The sequence below is a fragment of the Dysidea avara genome, chromosome 1 (genome assembly GCF_963678975.1).
Source record: "Dysidea avara chromosome 1, odDysAvar1.4, whole genome shotgun sequence".
NCBI lineage: Eukaryota > Metazoa > Porifera > Demospongiae > Dictyoceratida > Dysideidae > Dysidea > Dysidea avara.
Window position 1 is genome coordinate 3196194 of NC_089272.1, and position 18961 is coordinate 3215154.

Below are 18961 nucleotides of genomic sequence, written 5' to 3' on the forward strand. Positions count from 1 at the left end.
GGTTCTGTCATGTATGCCCTTGACAAAGTGTCTGCAATTACTAGTTGCTTTCCAGGACGGTATACTAGATTGATTGGGTACTTTTGTATTGACATAATCATTTTTTGAAGTCTGGCCGGAGCTTGGTAAAGTGGCTTTCTTAAGATGGCTTCCAAGGGCTTGTGATCTGTCTCTACCTCAATGACGGATATCCCATATACGTAGTCATGAAATTTATTGCAGCCAAATACAATGGCGAGCATTTCCTTCTCGATTTGAGCATAGTTTTGTTGACATGTCGTGAGAGCTTTAGACGCATAGGCGATGGGGTGATTATCTTGTAACAAAACAGCTCCTGAACTGGCATCAACAGATAATTTAATAGGTCTTTTGGGATTAAAATATTTGAGGACAGGAGTTTTGGTTATCAACTCTTTCAACAATGTGAAACTCTTTTGTTGTTCAGTTTGCCACTGCCATTCTACATTCTTCTCCAAAAGGGCTCGAAGTGGTGAAGCTACATGAGATAAATTTGGAATGAATTTACCTAAGTAGGTTAACATACCTAGAAATCTTTGTAGATCTTCTCTGCTTTCAGGGCAGGGCATGTCTATCACAGTTCTGGTTTTCTTCGGGTCAGGCTTCAGTCCGTCTTTACTGAGGATATGTCCGATGTAGCTAATTTCATTCAGTTTTAGTTGGCATTTACTCTTGTTTAGCTTGAGGTTTCGCTGTCTCACTCTTTCCAAAACTTTTTTCAAACGTTTGTCATGCTGTTCATCAGTTTCTCCCCATATGAGTAGGTCGGCAACAACAACTTCTACTCCGTTGATGTCCTGAAACATGTCTGACATGATCCTTTGAAAAATGTCCTGGGATGATGATAGTCCAAAGGGGAGGCGCTTAAACATGTACCATCCAAAAGGTGTGTTAAATGTGCACAACTTGGCACTGGATGGGTCTAGCTTCACTTGCCAAAATCTAGAGCTGGCATCTAGGACTGAGAATACTTTGGCATTTGGCATTCTAGTGACAATTTCTTCGATTGTGCTCATTGGGTAAGGTTCACGCTTTATGGCTTTATTCAGGTCACGTGGGTCTATGCAAAATCTTAGGCTGCCATTAGGTTTCACAATAGTGACCATGCTATTTACCCAGTCTGTGGCTTCTTCAACTTTTTCAATTACATCTAGCTCTTCCATTCGGTTTAATTCTGCTTGGATCTTGGGCCGCAAAGTGACTGGAACTCGTCTAGGCATGTGAACAACTGGTTGGCAAGTTTTGTCTACTTTGATGTGATAGTCAGTGTTGCTTATGGAACCCAATCCTTCAAACACGTCACTGTAAGAGTCCAGGAAATCAGTATCATTGTTGTTGATGGCATCCAGGCGTTGCACTAGGTTCATTTCCACACATGTCTCCAAACCTAAAATGTTTGGAACTTCTTGGTCGATAACTTCAAAGTCGACAACATAAAGATTTCTTTTGTGTTCACATTTCATGGTAACTCTGCCACATGCATTGAGGCGTTCACCACCAAATGCAACAAGTCTTGCATGTGATTGTTGTAGTGGCATCATAGATATTAGAGAGAAGGGATAGGCAACCGAGCGCGCGCCGTGTATATCTACCATTGATTGTGGTTGAAGCACTCCTCGGTATTGATTAAATCCATGCGGACAGGATGGCAGTTTGTGGTTTAGTTGTCTTACAGTTGATTTCAACCACCTTGTGGTATTTTAGTTGATATACAAGACTTTTAATGCTTCTGGCTTCTGTTGTTTAATCGTCTTGGGTGGTTTTCATCGCCATTTACGATTTTGATCATCAATGGGTACCTCCGTTTTTTGTCTACCTGTTACGAAGAACAGAAGTCTAGTTCCACTGGGGAAATAGTGCTGAAGTCTTCGCAATACTTTGAAGTTTTGCACAGTACCACTGAAAGATGTTTCGCGCATAACAGCGTTTGTGTTGAAGTTGATAAATCATGGAGTAGTATTTTAAAGAACCAAGATGAGACTGCCAAAGGGCGTTAATCAAGCGGAATAATAAAATAAAGTACACCATGCAAAACTATGTTACTTTAGGGTTATTGTGGCATTGTTTGCCAGTTGAAAGTGAACTTACCATGAACACAACAGGTACACAAAAAAATCGTGTTGACTGAGATTAAAATGATTGATGGCGGCAAAAACTCAAAACAAGACTTACAATAGGAGTTTGCCTAGTACTTGTAAAACATAAAGAGATTGTCATGAAATACTCCACGCCCGTAGAAAGTAGTCCAGAACAGAAGACACCATTTTGGCCTCATAAATTCACCAACGGCGGAGTGTTTCAGGGTGCGCGCTAGTTTCTAATCCCTACACTCTAATATCTATGGTGGCATTGAGCTGAGTTGGTGGTATCGTCTCTTGGAAATAATGTTACACTGTGCACCTGTGTCGATTTTGAAAGAGGTTCTTTGATGGTTTACTAGGATGGACACTTTCCAGTCTGGTGTTTTAGTGGTTGTACATTGTACCATGCCTATAAAGAGGTCGTCGGGAGTGTCAGATCCATCATGTGCAACACTGTGGACTTTGCGGTGTTACTTTGTAAGCGGGCGACTTCTGCAAACTTTGGAAAATGATTCTTCCGCCCACAGTTGTAGCACTCCATGCCATAGGCTGGGCAATTCTGGTGACATTGGTGTTGAGTACCACATTTGTCACATTGGGTTCTTCGTGGCTTGGCTGTACGTCGTTTTTGAACAGTGAAGAGTTCTTGATCAACTGACTCTTTATTAGTGGCACATGAACTAAGGGTTTTAAGTTGACTTGTTGTTGCTTCGTTTGCTCTACAAATATCCAATGCCTTTTGTAGGGTTAACTCACTGTCTTTAAGCAATCTTGCGCGAGTTCTGTCACAAATAATTCCACATACGATGCGGTCACGAATTAAGCTGTCCTTTACATTGGCAAATTCACACGTCTGTGCCTTCTTTTTTTAAGTCTGTCACGTATTGGTCAATACTTTCTCTGACTTGTTTATTCTGTGTGTTAAATTTGTGCCTTTCCGAGGTGACATTTTTACGCGGGTTACAGTATCCGTCGAACTTCTCTGTTATTTTGTCTACTTTGCTTTTATCGTCGTCACTTTCCCAAGTAAAAGTATTGTAAACCTCGAGTGCTTCAGTTCCTGCCACGTGAAGGAATGTGGCCGTTATAGTTATACAACGGCCACAAGTGCTCTGCCTGATATAAATGCACGAGCCTGAGGGCCGTCAGGCCCGAAGGCAAGTGCGTTTATACAGGCAGAGCACGAGTGCACGTTGTATAACTGTTATGTACCATTCACCTAATTGGTGGGGAGAGTCTCACAAGACAGCTGTAACACTTATAAAGGCCAGGTTTCTAACATCGATTGTGGGTAACCAAGCCTGACGTTGCGATGACGTTCCCCCTGCAGTACTGCAGCCACCTGAGATATTGAAAGCTAGTACGCTATGGGTTTTATCACTAACCTGCATTCGCTGTTCCACTCTCATCATGTAGTGCTCACACTGCTTGAAGTATCTTAGTTTACTAGAGTGGTATATCCCCAGTATATGGAACAGTTAATTGTTTGTTATTTTAGTAGTTTTTCAGTAAACCCGCATTCACTGATGTTTTACTGAGAGTTTAAAACTTAGTAAAATAATTATGTTCCATATACTTAAGTTTACTGACACTTTACTATCAGTATAACTACAGTAAGGCATCTTAACAAATTAGTAAACTAAGAACCTTCAAGCAGTGTCAGCATGCCAGCCATATAGACTAAGCACCAGACTAATAATCGCCAATGATTCTCTCGAGCGAAAAAAATCAGCTAAATAGACGGTTTAAGTAAACAAAACCTAACTACTAAACGATACTAGTCTAATTCTTACTATTCACTCTGGCTAAACTCGAATCTGGTAGCATGACAAAACTGGTTACCACAATCGAACGTAAAGGTTAGTATTATTTAGAATATATTTGTTTTATTGAGTCATTGTCGAAGTGGACTACAGTTTAATCTGGGCTAAGATGGCACCAGACTAGTAAGGTGTATAAGTACGTTTATATATATGTAGACTAGAGTTGTGGCCACCCGCGTTGGCTTTTTTGATCGCCATTGGCTGCTTGTAAACATTATACGTATTGGTGACGTTATGGCCCACAATCGACCTTTACATGTCAGGCTATAAAAGAATTTGAGTGATCTGTGTAGTGTTTTTCCACCTATTAGGTGAGGTGTCGTAGTGGTCTTCGCCACCGGCACTTGTGCTATGCTGCACAAAACCGCAGCCAGTGCAATATCTGTATATTGCACTGCGGTCGGTTCATTATAACTTATAATGCACTCGTTGTGGTCTACAAAACCGCAACCAGTGCGTTATAAGTTATAATGCACTCGCTGCGGTCTGCAGCAGTGCAATATACAAATTATGGCACTGGCGGTGCCTTTGAACTTCCCACGCAGAGTGGTACATTTAACAATTATTGCATTTGAAATTTCATACTAATCACTATACCTAAAACAGGAATGCTAAACTGATGAAATACTAATCAAAATCCAAACTGACACAATTACATGTATTATTAATGCACAAACCAATCAAAACTTTATTTATATATAATTATATATGTGACCGGATTTGGGAAAAGGTACCTTTTCACACATTTGACATACCAGCAAACGAAATATCATAATGGCTGCCTCCTTTCACTTATCAACTTTCTTTATATATCAAAATGTAGCCAACTAATGTAGGTTTAATCAAGAAAAATTGCAACCAAATGTAAGCATTGATACAAAATTAAAGTTATGAAGTTTCAAAGTTCAAAAAATGGGTCAAATTTTATGTGTGATAAAAGTACCTTTTCGCAAATCCAGTCAGATATATATACTGGGTAATATTTGAATGGCTAAAAAAGCCCAATACTCTGTATACTATGTACGTATATGATAAACAACGTAACAGCACAGTTAACCAGTACATAAACATTTGTTCAATTGCAGCCACACCATAATCAGCAGCGCCTTAATGTGCATGTAGTCTATAAAGTAAGTATATGGTACTCTTCAACGACAAAGTTAAATATGAATGCCGAGAGACTATAATATATATGAAGTTCTATGTTATATCACAAAACCTACTAAATTATTTTAATGCCAACTGTTTAAATAGTAAGGTATTCAAACTGAAGCAAAACATAGAAACTTATAGTGAGCTAATCAGAACAAAAATTAGAAGTTAATTAGCTATGTTTATCATTACAAAAACTAAAAGAAAAATAAGGTGGATCATTTATACACACTTAAACTACCTTTCTGCATCCTTCTATCTCAGTTTCATCATTATGACTCCACGAAAATGACTTGAAAGAGCAGTCCTTAATATAATTCAGTGAAAAAACAAGCACCAACACATGCAACCTTGCTGTTTTGAGTTAATATTTGGAAACTGCAAAAATGGAAACCAGTAATGGGAAAATATTAGATATGGTCCAAGCTTCATATAAATGTATCCAAGAGTGAATTTCACTTAAAAATCACTTCGTTACCTTTTTACAAGATCACATTGTAAACATTATAGGTCTCAACCACATGCAACTGAGCCATACAGTACGTACTTCATAGACTCTCTGAGTAATAAAAGCCATGCATTATGGTAGCCATGCATGCAGGTCCCAAACATATCTCTAAGGTGTACTTCATGACTTGATTAATTAGAATGACTCCTTAGTGACTATGTAAAATATGTAAGATCAAGGAAATTTACAGCATACTTTACCTTATAATTACAGTAGGTAAATGTCATTTTTCATCTTTTGATTTATGCTTTGCTCCAGTCATAGTTACACTGTACATTAACAAGTCAATAACAGAATGTGCTATGTACAACGTGGTAGTTGTACAGTACAATAGGAGCTTTGTCTGTATGCAAGTGAAACGTAGGGTAGTATAAAAATGTCAAATTGCAAAGAAAAATAAGGAGATACTGTAACTTTAAGTACCTAGCTTTCTTAAGACCTGCAAAATGACACGCTGACTGTTGAAGTGATAATATATAGAGTGGGACTTGCAACCAGAGGTGTGCGATGACTAATTTAGACATATCTCGATATTTCCTTTGAACTTATCTCAATTATTTAACATATCTCGATAACTGAAACAATTATTTATTTTAGTAAACTGCCAATATTGTAGTAACCAGTAAAGTGAGCAAATTGCAATTTGAAGACTTGAAAAATGTTAGTCTTAACACTGTTCACAAGTGGTAGGAGAGTAAGAGCCCCCAGGAGGTGCCTATACCATCAGGTATACAAATAATTTACAGAAATTTACTATTATCTAAATTAATAAACCTATCATCCTTATCTTGATAAGTCTTATGATATCTCGATAATCGAATATATCTAGATAATCGCACACCTCTACTTGCAATGTGGTCTTAGTAAAAAGGTGGACTTTTAAATGTGGTCACTGAGTGAACATTTACTCTAGAGTTTTGACCATGTCTAAGACTAGTTCATTATACCTTTCCATTTTTAATCTTTTCCATTGCTTGTTTCCATTTCCACTGCTTCCAATTACCCATATTAAATGCAGCTCTTCTGAAAAACAACAAACATAGAAATTACTCAATATCCAAGATTTCTTGTTGCTCTCTCACCACTGTTGGTATGGCCACTCCAAACAAATTCTTTGTTTCCCATTCACCGCCCACATCTGGTTACTGTTAGCTCAAATATTCTATTATTCCGTATTCTTCCATTATTTTCTGGTTATTCTTGCATACTGTACAGGCTCAGTAAAAGTGATCCTGTAACATAATAGCGTAATTTCAGTGTGCTATCAAGCTTCAAGCCAGCATAAATTCACATTTGTGTTAATTTTGTAACTAAAAAGGAAGGTACAAGCTTAAGCATGCCTTTTATTTTCAGCTTTTAATGGTTATGCAAGGTAAGTAATGGCTTTAAAAGCTACCAATCTTATAATGGAATAATGGAAATGGCCTGCCCACCCACATGCAAACATGCCTGTGTCCAAGATGGGAAACAGAGAATTTATTACAGTATATGTACTATAATCAAAGTTGTGCAGTTGGCTATATGTAGTTGACTAAATACCTCAAAATTTGATCTTGAGAGAAGCCTTTAGAATAGAAGAGCTGGCGGTAATGGTACACCCATCCACCACACTATTAGAAACCTTGAAACTAAATGTGCTATTATAATTAACACCATAGTTCGTTGTTTTGTGAATTGCAATGTTTTTATTTTCACCTTCTATAGATGATTATATCTTGGTAGCATTGTTTACTTTTTGTAGCTATTCACCTTTTCGAAAATAGCTATGCAGACCTTTCTTTATATTACCTAGCTACATATTAACAAGTTGAAACTGTGCTAGCTTCTGTACTTCTAAAAATCAAGCACCCATGCAGTTAACATCTACCATCCCTCTCTAGCTAAATAGGCAACTAGTCAATTAATAGCTAGATAATTAGACTAGATTTTGGTTTGTAAGTTAATATTGTAATTTAATGTATCTCATAATTCATGAATTATTTGGCAATTGCACTTCTATGTACTGCTACAGTATAACACAAATTACATATAGAAGGATAGTGTGTCTATCATGTTGTACTTAAAGAAAGCACACAGCTGCCTTTAACTTTTGTTCATGACACTTAAAATGTAGTGTACGGTGATTATGTGGTGTGTCAGCTGATTACGACCTTGTCCTAGCTTGAAAACTGACTGTAAAATGGCTCCTCGGTAATCCTTCAAGGCTGTATCCAGGCTTTATTATGTCATTGATTGAAAATTGTTGCTTTAAAAAAATACAGGTAACTAACGTTGCCAGCCTATGTCAATTTTAAATCAGCTAAATTCAAATATCATTTTGATGTTTAAGTGCCACAGTATGGATTAGAGGTTATTTGGAGCTTGAAATATCTTTTCCTGTATACAATGCAGTATTTGCTTCAAACCATACAAATTGTATTGGAAATATAATAGTTTTATTAATTAAACTGACAGGTGTAACACTACAAAAACGGATCGGATTTACGTATATTTCCTTGTTTCTGGAAACTCATGGAAAGATGATCTTTCAAAGCCCTCTAACTTTCCATATATTTTACATTGCACAGTAAACATAATTAAAGTTGTTAAGTATTTAAATGTATGCAATGGAAGTTATTTAGCTAAGAATTTAATACTGGTGAATGTGTGCACCACTGAATGAGGCTGACTATGGTAGGGTCCGCAATGCGAAAAATCGATATCCTCCAATCAACTATCTAACTATTGTCATGTGTTAGGCTAAGTGTAACTTGAATAACACCAGCGTGGCAGCCAAGTTTGTCACTCTCTTCTGGTAGAAAACTATACAAATGTCTTAAAATCACGTGATTTTTCGTTGCAGCAGTTCGTAGGGTTCTTCGTATGCCACGATATTCACTCTCAACATTATTCAAGTAGTGTATCATCAACTCAAAGTATTGGTGGTTTGATTATATTGGTCAGTTTCCGGTGGCAGCACGATATGTGCAGCTTTTTGGCGACAGACAAAACGTTTCTTGCTCTGGAGCACAGGACAAGCAGAGCAGCAACTGCGCCGTGGGTCAGCAATGACCAGTACTAGGTAAAGTACCTGCATGCGGAGTATGGTTATAATTGAAGCTTGTTAGCCATCTGGCTGAGCCATCTATATGCTGATATTCGGCCAAAACGACGCGATTTTTGCAAACAAATACCAGAATGGTTGATACATCAGTGAGACAGTCTCCAACAGCAAGGATGTGAAGCTTATAAACACCTAACAATACGGCTATCTCGTCCAGTAAACGCATAGAACAATCCATTGCATGAAATAAGCACTCACGTGATCGAAATTCAAATCGCGGAAAATACAACCATAATCTATTCCAATAACTTTAAAATCACTTGGAATCAAGTGGCAATCAGTTTGTGGGCATTAGGTTCAGCATCTCGATTAGTCCAGCTGTCTGAGACTCTCCCTATTATGCCATCACAGCATAAAACACACTTGCACTAGCCCAGACCACGCCCGAGAGAACAATTAACAAATATTTACGAAAGGAGCACACTGCATGGTTCCTATTCAGAAATGAAAGCGATTTCATGGATATTTCCGCGATTTAAATTTCGATCACGTGAGTGCCTATTTCATGCATTGAATTGCTTTATGCATTTACTGGGCGAGATGGCCGTATTGTTAGGTGTTTATAAGCTTCACATCCTTGCTGTTAAAGACTGTCTCACTGATGTATCAACCATTCTGGTATTTGTTTGCAAAAATCGTGTCGTTTTGGCCGAATTTCAGCATATAGATGGCTCAGCCAGATGGCTAACAAGCTTCAATTATAACCATACTCCGCATGCAGGTACTTTACCTAGTACTGGTCATTGCTGACCCACGGCGCAGTTGCTGCTCTGCTTGTCCTGTGCTCCAGAGCAAGAAGCGTTTTGTCTGTCGCCAAAAAGTTGCACATATCGTGCTGCCACCGGAAACTGACCAATATAATCAAACCACCAATACTTTGAGTTGATGATACACTACTTGAACAATGTTGAGAGTGAATATCGTGGCATACGAAGAACCCTACGAACTGCTGCAATGAAAAATCACGTGATTTTAAGACAATTGTATCGTTTTCTACCAGAAGACAGTGGCAAACTTGGCTGCCACGCTGGTGTTATTCAAGTTACACTTAGCCTAACACATGACAATAGTTAGATAGTTGATTGGAGGATATCGATTTTTCGCGTTGCGGACCCTAACTATGGCTACAACTCGCGAACTAGACTGCTAGACGTCAAGCTGCCATGCCAGCGATTACTAAAACAGGACGTTCTGCATGGCCACTGTGACTTAGATCTAGTCTACCTATTTGGCTATTATCACCAGGTAGTCTAGTTGAAGTCGTTATCGCTATTGCAGAGTACGTGGCAGAGTAGCTTTATAATATCCGCACTTGCAATAGCGCATTATTGCGCTAATACTTCTTGGAAATGTTCGTTTATTATAGTTTACAGAAGTTGTAACTTGGCAAAGAAGAAGTGGATGACGGTGACAGCGGTCTACGTCTACAGCTAGAGCAATAAACGCTCAGGTTTAACGCTGAAGTAGCGTGAGAGCGGCGCACGAATGGAGGAGAAAGATTGCAGCTTGCCGACCCGAACGAAATCCTGCCGTGGCCTTCCCACTATGGGATTGACTAAGTTCACCCAATCCCATGTCACTCACGTGACTAGTATTATGTAACCACAGTAGATTGCGGGTGAATCACGAGGTGACGTAACACGTACCTTACAACTCTTATTAGAGCGCTTTTACGATGATGACTTGCAGGATGCTTGTAAGAGAAGAACAGCGGTTTCTTTGTTGGGACTAGACCAAGTTTCACTGGGGTTAGCTACTGAACAAAGAAACTAGAGTACTATAAATGGTAAGTAGGAATGTATTGCATTGTACTGGTAGCTAGCTCCATAGTAAGGCTACAGTCCACTAATACTTCCACTGTGGCCAAATAACTGGGCTGCTGCCGTAGTTCTTCCAAGACAGTACAGAGGCCAAACAGAAGTTGTCAGGCTATGGTGCATGGCTGTTAAATACTCATTCTGTATTCTGTTAGTGCTGCTGTTGGGTATGCCCTAGTTGTTGCATGCTGCCACTAGAATTTACTTGATTGACACAATAACAATATACTCCAACATACTGGGCAAGGCAATGTTTCTCATCATCTACCAGGCTGTGTTCCCTTTATCAACTGTCCCTTGTCATCCTTGGCAGTATTTAGGTCGTCGTGGAACTTCAGGCCTGGCCACTATTTGTGACACTTGGACAGTCTTACCTGAATAGCCCAGTGATAGTTTGCTGGGCAATATGGCTGCCAGAAGTGTGCGTATGTCTTCGGTTGTGTCCGGTCGTATTTTTCTTCAGTAGGAAACTATTACATTGTTCAAGTGTACCCAGCTGTTTAAGTGGGGATCAGCTGCCAGTTAACACTAGATCCCCATTAGATTAACCCAGGTCCTGACTTTAATTACTATAACTGGTTGTACTGATTTTTACTGGGGAAGAAATTCCCCAGGTATATATATATATATATATATATATGGATGTACATAGTACATGTTACATGATATCTGATAACAGGCCTAGGTACTGCATGATACATGACGGAACCCTCATTTGATGAGAGCACTGAGATTATTTGCAAGAAATCAGTTTTCATCATTGGAATGTCTGCCCGGATTTGGTGGTTGGGCCAAAAAACTTCTCTTGAAGGTGTTGCTAGTACACCACAATTATCTACTGGTGTTGTAGCTGATTCTTCTGATTCTTTTATTATGATAAGTAAAACTGTGGACACTGAGGTGAACTATAAGTAGCTACCCCTCATGGCATCATTCATTGATCCATAGTTGCTGCCATGGAAGGCTTCCCTACAGGAGAGCTCTGAAAATTGTCCTTTATATCAATAGGATCTCGGTGGGTTGAACAATGTATTATTAAGGTAAGAGCTAGCTACTTAAGTGCAGTGGAACCTCTTAAGTAAAGGACACTTGGGGACCATGCTTGCTTGTTCTCTGTATGGAGGAGTCCTATGCAGGAAGGTTGACGTTATTTTAACTTGCAAAATTATTTTAGCAAATTCTTTTAGCTAATATTCTGAAGGCTGCAACGCACAACTTAGCAAGGAAGTGTACACACTACATTGCATTAGACACAAGTATGGCTTAGACAGCAACTAGCTAGCTTTACAGTAGACTGCATGATAACATAATGTAACTACTTAGTTTCTTACATACCTATTTATTCATAATCACCGTAAATGTTCCACAACACTCCTCCCAATTTGTACCGACTTAAAGACATAAGAGTATTGTAATAATTGGTGCAGTGCATGTTGTCTCTAATAGTGTGGAGGATTGACTTTAAGGAACTGCAATTAAATTAATATGTTATTTAGAGGTAAAAGCATGTATTCAGTGCACAGCAGGGGTACTCATAGATTGTCCATTACTTGTTATATAGAGGTGTACAAAGGTTACCAAATGGTAGGGGCCCATGATGTAGTGTCCGTAATTAGGAAATGTCCATTTCAGCGAATGTCCATTAATTGAGGTTCTACTGCTGGTAGATTTGTATACAACCAATTGGTAAAAGTTGCTAGCCGGTTCTTCCTGCTTCACAGGTAAGGTACATACACGTACACTGTATATCATCCTGATATGATGTGGATAATTTTAGGTCGTAAACAACAAGGCATAGGTGTTCTCAACCAGGTGTTTTAACAGGTGTTGATTCACTGAAGTTACTGCTGATGGTGCATATTGACAGATAAGGTTAGGTCTTGCAACAAAACTGTTTCTAAAGGGGAATTCTTTAGCATTACTTTACTAACTGCACTACAGCCAACTAACCTTATCGTATTTAGTGGAATTGCTATTATTGGGCACTAATTAAGTTGTCCGGGTGCCTATGTATGCAACTTATGGGACCAAATTATATAACCTTATTAATAGGGGTGCTACAGAGAATTGGTTTGAAATGTTATGATAACTATTCATGTAGGAGGCATCTGATGACCTCATCACCAGCCATGCTTACAAGGTTATCATGAGCTCTTAAAGACCAAGCCATCCTACACTGTATTATTGGAATGTGACAATGAATGGCAAAGTAGCCAAAGGCTATGGAGACAAGAGAAGGCAGCTAGAAAGAAAAACATCGGTCATACTTGTTTAGTGTTGTACAGTCATTATGTTCCCTTGTAGTGGCAATAATATCTGAAGAATAAGAGAAGCCGAGAAATAAAGAATAATGACACAGCTTGTCTAGACAGTATCCTAACATTCAACTATACATGAATTGAGACCTTCCATATGCAGAATAACTCTACTGTAAAACATGGTATGCATAAAATCTTTTGATCTTTGGGTCTTTAAAATCACTAAGAGACCTCTGGAGAGTTCACTCAGATCTTCGTGGCTTTAAAAAACTTTGACGTCGCCTTGGATTTTTATGTATCATCCTTAGTGTTTAAAACCACAAAGATCCTCATGGTAGGTCTCTAACTATTACTTAGTGTCTGTAAAAGTACTGCTTACTACAGTAGAGTGGTTAAACGACAAATTTTGATGAAATTGTTCACTATTGTGATGTGATAAAAGCACCAAATTTTATGTACAAGTTGAGTAAGGTATACTAAATCATTTGAGATATGGTGCGACATCCAAATCACTGTAGAAAGCCATACAAGTGTATTCAAATCTTTGTTTTTGTTTAAATAGCATGAATGTAATTTCAAATTTAGTGCAATCAGAAAATGTAATCAACTTAGTCACTTCTAAAGGTGCCAATATTTCAGTGTAAAAAGTAGAGACACAATCCGATAGAAACAGTATCTATGGTTTTGTATACCTTAATTCTCCATGCTTCTTAACATTGCAAGCTAATGAATGACCTGGATGGACACCTCAGCTTCTGGATGTGTTGTTTATGGACACCTCCCTTGATCACCTCCTGGCCAGATCTTTAAACTCGACATAGACTACAAACGTTTTACAAAGCATTCCACACCCAAATTCCTTTAATTATCTTCCAATGACCAGAGAAACCAGGCAATATCATTTCATGCCTCCAACAACACCTACAACATCATACCAAAAAAAGCTTTTTTTCCATAACAGTACAAGAATGGAACTCGTTACCACGATTCCTAATCGAACTAGATGGCTTTGATTCATTTTCTATTTCAAATTACTGTACCAATGTGAATGTATGATTTTTTCTTCCTGAGCATACCAGCATTGACAAATGCAGATGTAAAGTGTCAGTATGTTCACTTTTATGGCTTCTTCAATACATTTCTGTTGGTTTTACTTTTCAGGTTCTTTGAGCATATGATGGGTACTTTTAATGGCACCATATCTAATATCATATTAGTATGAATCAAGCAAATATGTGATCAGATTTGCGAAAAGGGGTCTTCCACACTTACCAACTTTGATGGTTAATGACTTATGATTGGAAAATGCTACTGACTTGACATTTGGCTAGTAGCGAGTACCAACATAGCTTTATGGATGGAGAAAATTTCAGGTTTGTGCATTAGCTGAACACTAAGTGATGAGCTGATCTCCTGAGTTCATACAAGTGGATGTGTGTCGAACACCCCTTTCGCAAATCCAGTCACATTGTATCAAGTTTGGAGCTTATATCAAAAAGTGAACAATTTTTTTTTTGCTTAGCCGCTCTACTATTATGGACACCAACTAATAGTGTCCTGATTATCAAGGCTTCCTGCTTTTTCAGGTCCGTCTATGTACTATGGGATACTTTGGGACCATTACTGAGTGTCCAGAATGCACAGGTGTTGCTGTAACAGGTTAACGGATTCCACTGTACCAGGTACTAATGACTATTGGTCATTAAATCTCCATCTGCTGCAAATGCTTTAAGGTGTGATACTATTACATGGTTACTTGTGTACAAAGTGACCTGCTAATTAGTAAGGGTAAGTGAAATTAAATTAACGCATTCTTTGCTATCCAAACTTTCTCATGGACAAATTTAGACAAGTCTTAAACTTGGTATTATTATAGTCATGAAGGAAATGATGATTTCAAACTGTCTAGGTGAAGGGGTGCAGTGTAATAAGCAGCACACACAATAGTGTAAATGTGGTCTAATTTTATTTGGTGATTTTAATTGGGAGACTATGCATTGGTTTTGTAACCATGGCATGGAGGGATATTGGCAGAATTTTATTTCAGGGAATTTTGTAGTTTAAATTTCACACCAATGAAACCACATATCTGGTAATTCATTATATCCTTTAATTATACATTAGATAAACACACATAATAGCTGTATTGGCCTGTCAGATCAGTATTGCTCCATATCATACTTCAGACAGCCATTCCTCCAATATCTCCTGTATACAAATACAGCAGTAATACCTCTTTTAAGCATCTAACTCTCCACTAGCTATGTAGACAAGGTCTTTAGCCTTGCACACTCCCTAGCAGATTTTTCAGGTCCAGAGCTTATAAAGATCAGAATGGATGGATGGATCAGTGAGATTATATCAACCAATCGAACTAACATAAGTTGGACACTGACTTTGCCCTTCTTCATCACATTCCACAAGTAGATAGCTTCATCTTTAGGAGCTCAGGACAACCCTTGCGAACATGGTTGGTGATGAGATCATTAAATGCTTCCTACGTGAATATATTTATCATGATACTTCATGAATGGAGCCATACTAGTATATAGTGCTGTGCTAAGCTTTCTGATCGGCCAGGCAAAGTACAGATAACTTGTTTCTGATTGTCCACTTAATACCTCAGCTTCGATACAGGGTGGGTTAGGAATTTAGGAGTATGCAATAATGAAAAAGACTATATCTCAATAACTTTCAATAATGAAACCAATTATCACAATAATAATGAGTCTTTACAGGTGCAAAAAAATTGTTTACGAGCAAGCAAGTAATTATTCTCAAAATGGTTCAAACAGCACTGCCACAACTGGTTGGAGAAATGTCTCACAAGTGTACCCTCAAACTGCCCTTGTTAACAGTATATAAAGGTTTCTATTATCTTAATAATTAGAAAATCAATCACAGCTGTAAGTCATACAGGTGTATAAGTGATCATTGCACAGCACTTATCTAGGTAACCAAAATTGCAACAACAGCAGGCTATTTGTCACTACAAAGATTTGAAAGACATTCTAATCACAATTGCTTATAGACCCTAAGGAGTGGTCCGGCTAAACATTGCTATGGCTTCAGATTTCATGTTTTATTTTTATGGGGAAACTGAGGGCAGAAGCGTTGAGTGTTCTATTACAAATACAAAGCGGAATAACTAGACATGGAACAAGTCTTTTACCTAGTAACTTACTTTTCAATAGCAATACTTTACCTTTCAGATTCCTTTACATTAGCATTTATAGAACATATACATTTTTTGCCCTATAAAAAGATGGATGCACTTTTCACGGCATGTATTAAAGTGCCACACCCTTGTGCGCACAGAGTCTATACTGTTATCGCTTTTCTGAAAACATTTCATAGATGTAAATGATGGTTTGTCTATCGTAACATCGAGCTTGCACAAATTACATAATATATTTTAAGGTGGTGGATGTAAAGTGAGGTAGGCTGCAAAAACTAGGGCATACCCAACAGCACTACCAGTGAATACAGAATGAGCATTAATAGCCATGCACCGTAGCATAATTAACAAGCTGACAATTGGCTGTTTCTTCTGCTTGGCCTCTGTACTGACTTGGAAAAAGAACTACGGCAGCTTTGTAAGCAGCCCAGTTATTTGGCCACAGTGGAAGTATTAGTGGACTGTAGCCTTACTATGGAGCTAGCTACCAGTATAATGTAATACATTCCTACCATAGATATTCGAGTGTATTCTAATATCTATGTTCCTACTTACCATTTATAGTACTCTAGTTTCTTTGTTCAGTAGTTACCCCACTGAAACTTAGTATAATCATTGGAAGACATTTGATCACTTACACTGATTTTCAAAACAAACCGCTGTACAAACATCCTGCAAGTCTGAAACGTAAAAGCGCTTTAATAAGAGTTGCAATGTACGTGTTACGTCACCTCGTGATTCACCCGCAAAATACTGTGGTTAAATATACTAGTCACGTGAGTGACATGGGATTGGGTGAACTTAGTCAATCCCTCAGACTATTGTGGCGCCGCTGTCACCTCTGTTTCCTGACTTTCAGTACCGCTGTGCCGCCTTTTGACACCAAGTACAATAGAGGCAAGCAGTAATTTGCCTGTGTTTGTTGTAGTTGATTTTACTGTAGCATCACCTCGAGCAACACAGATCGCGAGACTTACGTATGAACTAGGAATTAACCGCAGTTTTAGCGAACGCGAGTCACTGAGGGTTATGTTTGAGGTAAGTTGAGTGTATGAGATGGTACGTACTCCTTCGCATTTCTTTTAGGGATGAGATACAATTTAAGACAAAGAATGAGCTAACCACATGTGAACTTTTAAAGTTTCAGGTTAGTGGTTATGATTAATGTGATTATTGGTTGTTAGTGTGGATTGTATGTAAAGAAGTGTGTCTCCTCTAAGTGTAAGTGGTATGGCACTTTGTGTCTCTATCCTCTAATCCAATTCTTGATCCAAAAACCTGTATTGGATGTTAGACTAAGTGTGCAATGTGTGTCTCCTCTGAGTGTAAATGATATGGTACTTTGTGTATCTGTATCTTGTAATCCAATTCTTGATCAAAAACCTGTAATAACACATACTCATGTAATAATACATGTAATGACACATACCCATGGCTCAAGTATATTATCAACTTTACTGGTTAGGAGGGTGAACACAGAAGGTAGAGCTTGTATGAGGTCCTTACGACCAACTAGAGTATTTTATAGAAATATAGTGTATTTGTTCTGCTTGACCTTGGCATTATTAGAAGTTTAGGACAGCAGAATTGTTTGACATTTCTGATGCTGATGTATAGTTTTGCATAGTATTCACTGTGCTGTGACATCCGGCTTGATTTCTTGTGGGTACAATGACATAAAAATAGTAGCTATCTATGTTATACTCCAACAAAACATTCGCAAGGTGGCTTAAAATCTGAGCCTTTGCATGCACATCATTGTTTACTACACATCAGATAAGTGTATCCCTGTTGCCATTAGCCTATGCAAAAACGTAGCGCTACTGTGGTCCAGTGTTAAAGAGGCAGGTAATTTAGGCTGCTTTTGTATAGTACTACTGTATGCAGTTCTATACGCTTATGTATTCATACTCAGTTTGTTTTGTTAAAATTTTTAATCCTGACAAAACCAAAAGAACTTTAGAAATTGTACAAACTAGGTAGGTTTTCATGAAGATGGTCGCATTTACTAGGTTGATTATGGTAGCGAGGTATTGCTATAACAACATACTATCAAAATACAAGGACTCCTAATTCATCACTTCGTATAGCTGTAAAATATTTTGTACTGGTATTGTGATGTGTTTTTCTATTACCAGCAGTAGTTCAATAGCATTCTCTGCATTGGACCATTCAGCATGATTGTTCAGGTATTGATCGCTGCCAGGAAAAGCTGTTTTGGCATCTAGATCGATTATTTCTGGTGAGTTTCTTGAAGGATAATTCTATAATAGAGTAATATATTTTTTGTTAGATATGACTAGTAGAAGGATACGACTTTAAGAGGTGGAACGTTGTTTGGAAAAAGATACAATACTAACAGGTATTTAATCGTACTGCACAATGTTTTGGCATTGCATCTATTTTTTTCTATTTACAGTACACAGAAAATGTTTGGGCAAGGAGTCTGCCATTGATGAACACCCAAGACAGAACATTTTTTGTACATTTACTATGTTGCATTTTTGTGTATGGATGGATGACCTTTTGTTGATTTAAAATTGGAAGTATTTAAACCAATTAATACAGAATATAGGGGTGGGACGAGGGTAAAAATGTGACATCTCCTCACATTTACTGTTGGGAAAACGACCTTTCCTAGCCTTTAAGTGGTAAGGAAATATCAAAAAGACGGCTAAATCTTTTCAGGAAAGTTGTGGAAATGTGATCATTCCTGATGAAAGGAAAGGTAAGATAATATTGTGGAAATCTGACATTTCCATACCTTTCCACAGTCTCTTAAAGGTAAGAAAATCAATTCTTTTTTTGTAGTGTAAACAGCACAAATGTTCTAGTTTTATAATGATAATATTGGGTGGCTGATAACTTGTGAGGTTATGTAGCAGCAGTAATCTATTCACTGCTGTGCTACATTGCCTTATATTTACATTCTCATATGTCTTCAATATTTTTTCTTTATTGTATCAGGCTTTATGACCACCGAAAGTTAGCAATGCAAAAATGAAGTAGGGATCCAAACAGTG

The 18961-nt window shown here is 38.0% G+C and overlaps 3 long non-coding RNA genes across 9 annotated transcripts; 2 read left to right on the forward strand and 1 right to left on the reverse strand.

The window, feature by feature from the left end:
* Positions 1-9864: 9864 nt before the first annotated feature.
* Positions 9865-12834, forward strand: LOC136253394 (uncharacterized). 4 transcript variants are annotated; one of them, XR_010700119.1, is made up of 6 exons: positions 9865-10315; positions 10375-10471; positions 11182-11402; positions 11451-12223; positions 12280-12374; positions 12604-12834. It is a non-coding gene; the product is annotated as an uncharacterized lncRNA (long non-coding RNA). The 4 variants fall into 4 exon arrangements; XR_010700118.1 differs by having other exon boundaries at positions 10232-10471; positions 11451-12086; positions 12135-12223; XR_010700115.1 differs by having other exon boundaries at positions 10232-10471; positions 11451-11542; positions 12135-12223.
* Positions 12835-14848: 2014 nt separating this feature from the next.
* On the reverse strand, positions 14849-16669 carry LOC136253404 (uncharacterized). Its single transcript, XR_010700121.1, has 2 exons — positions 16494-16669; positions 14849-15257 (listed from the first exon to the last, which is right to left on the reverse strand). It is a non-coding gene; the product is annotated as an uncharacterized lncRNA (long non-coding RNA).
* Positions 16670-16682: 13 nt separating this feature from the next.
* LOC136253382 (uncharacterized) lies at positions 16683-18497 on the forward strand. 4 transcript variants are annotated; one of them, XR_010700113.1, is made up of 6 exons: positions 16683-16835; positions 16882-16976; positions 17025-17085; positions 18080-18180; positions 18232-18300; positions 18358-18497. It is a non-coding gene; the product is annotated as an uncharacterized lncRNA (long non-coding RNA). The 4 variants fall into 4 exon arrangements; XR_010700111.1 differs by having other exon boundaries at positions 16692-16976; positions 18077-18180; XR_010700109.1 differs by having other exon boundaries at positions 16692-16976.
* Positions 18498-18961: the final 464 nt, after the last annotated feature.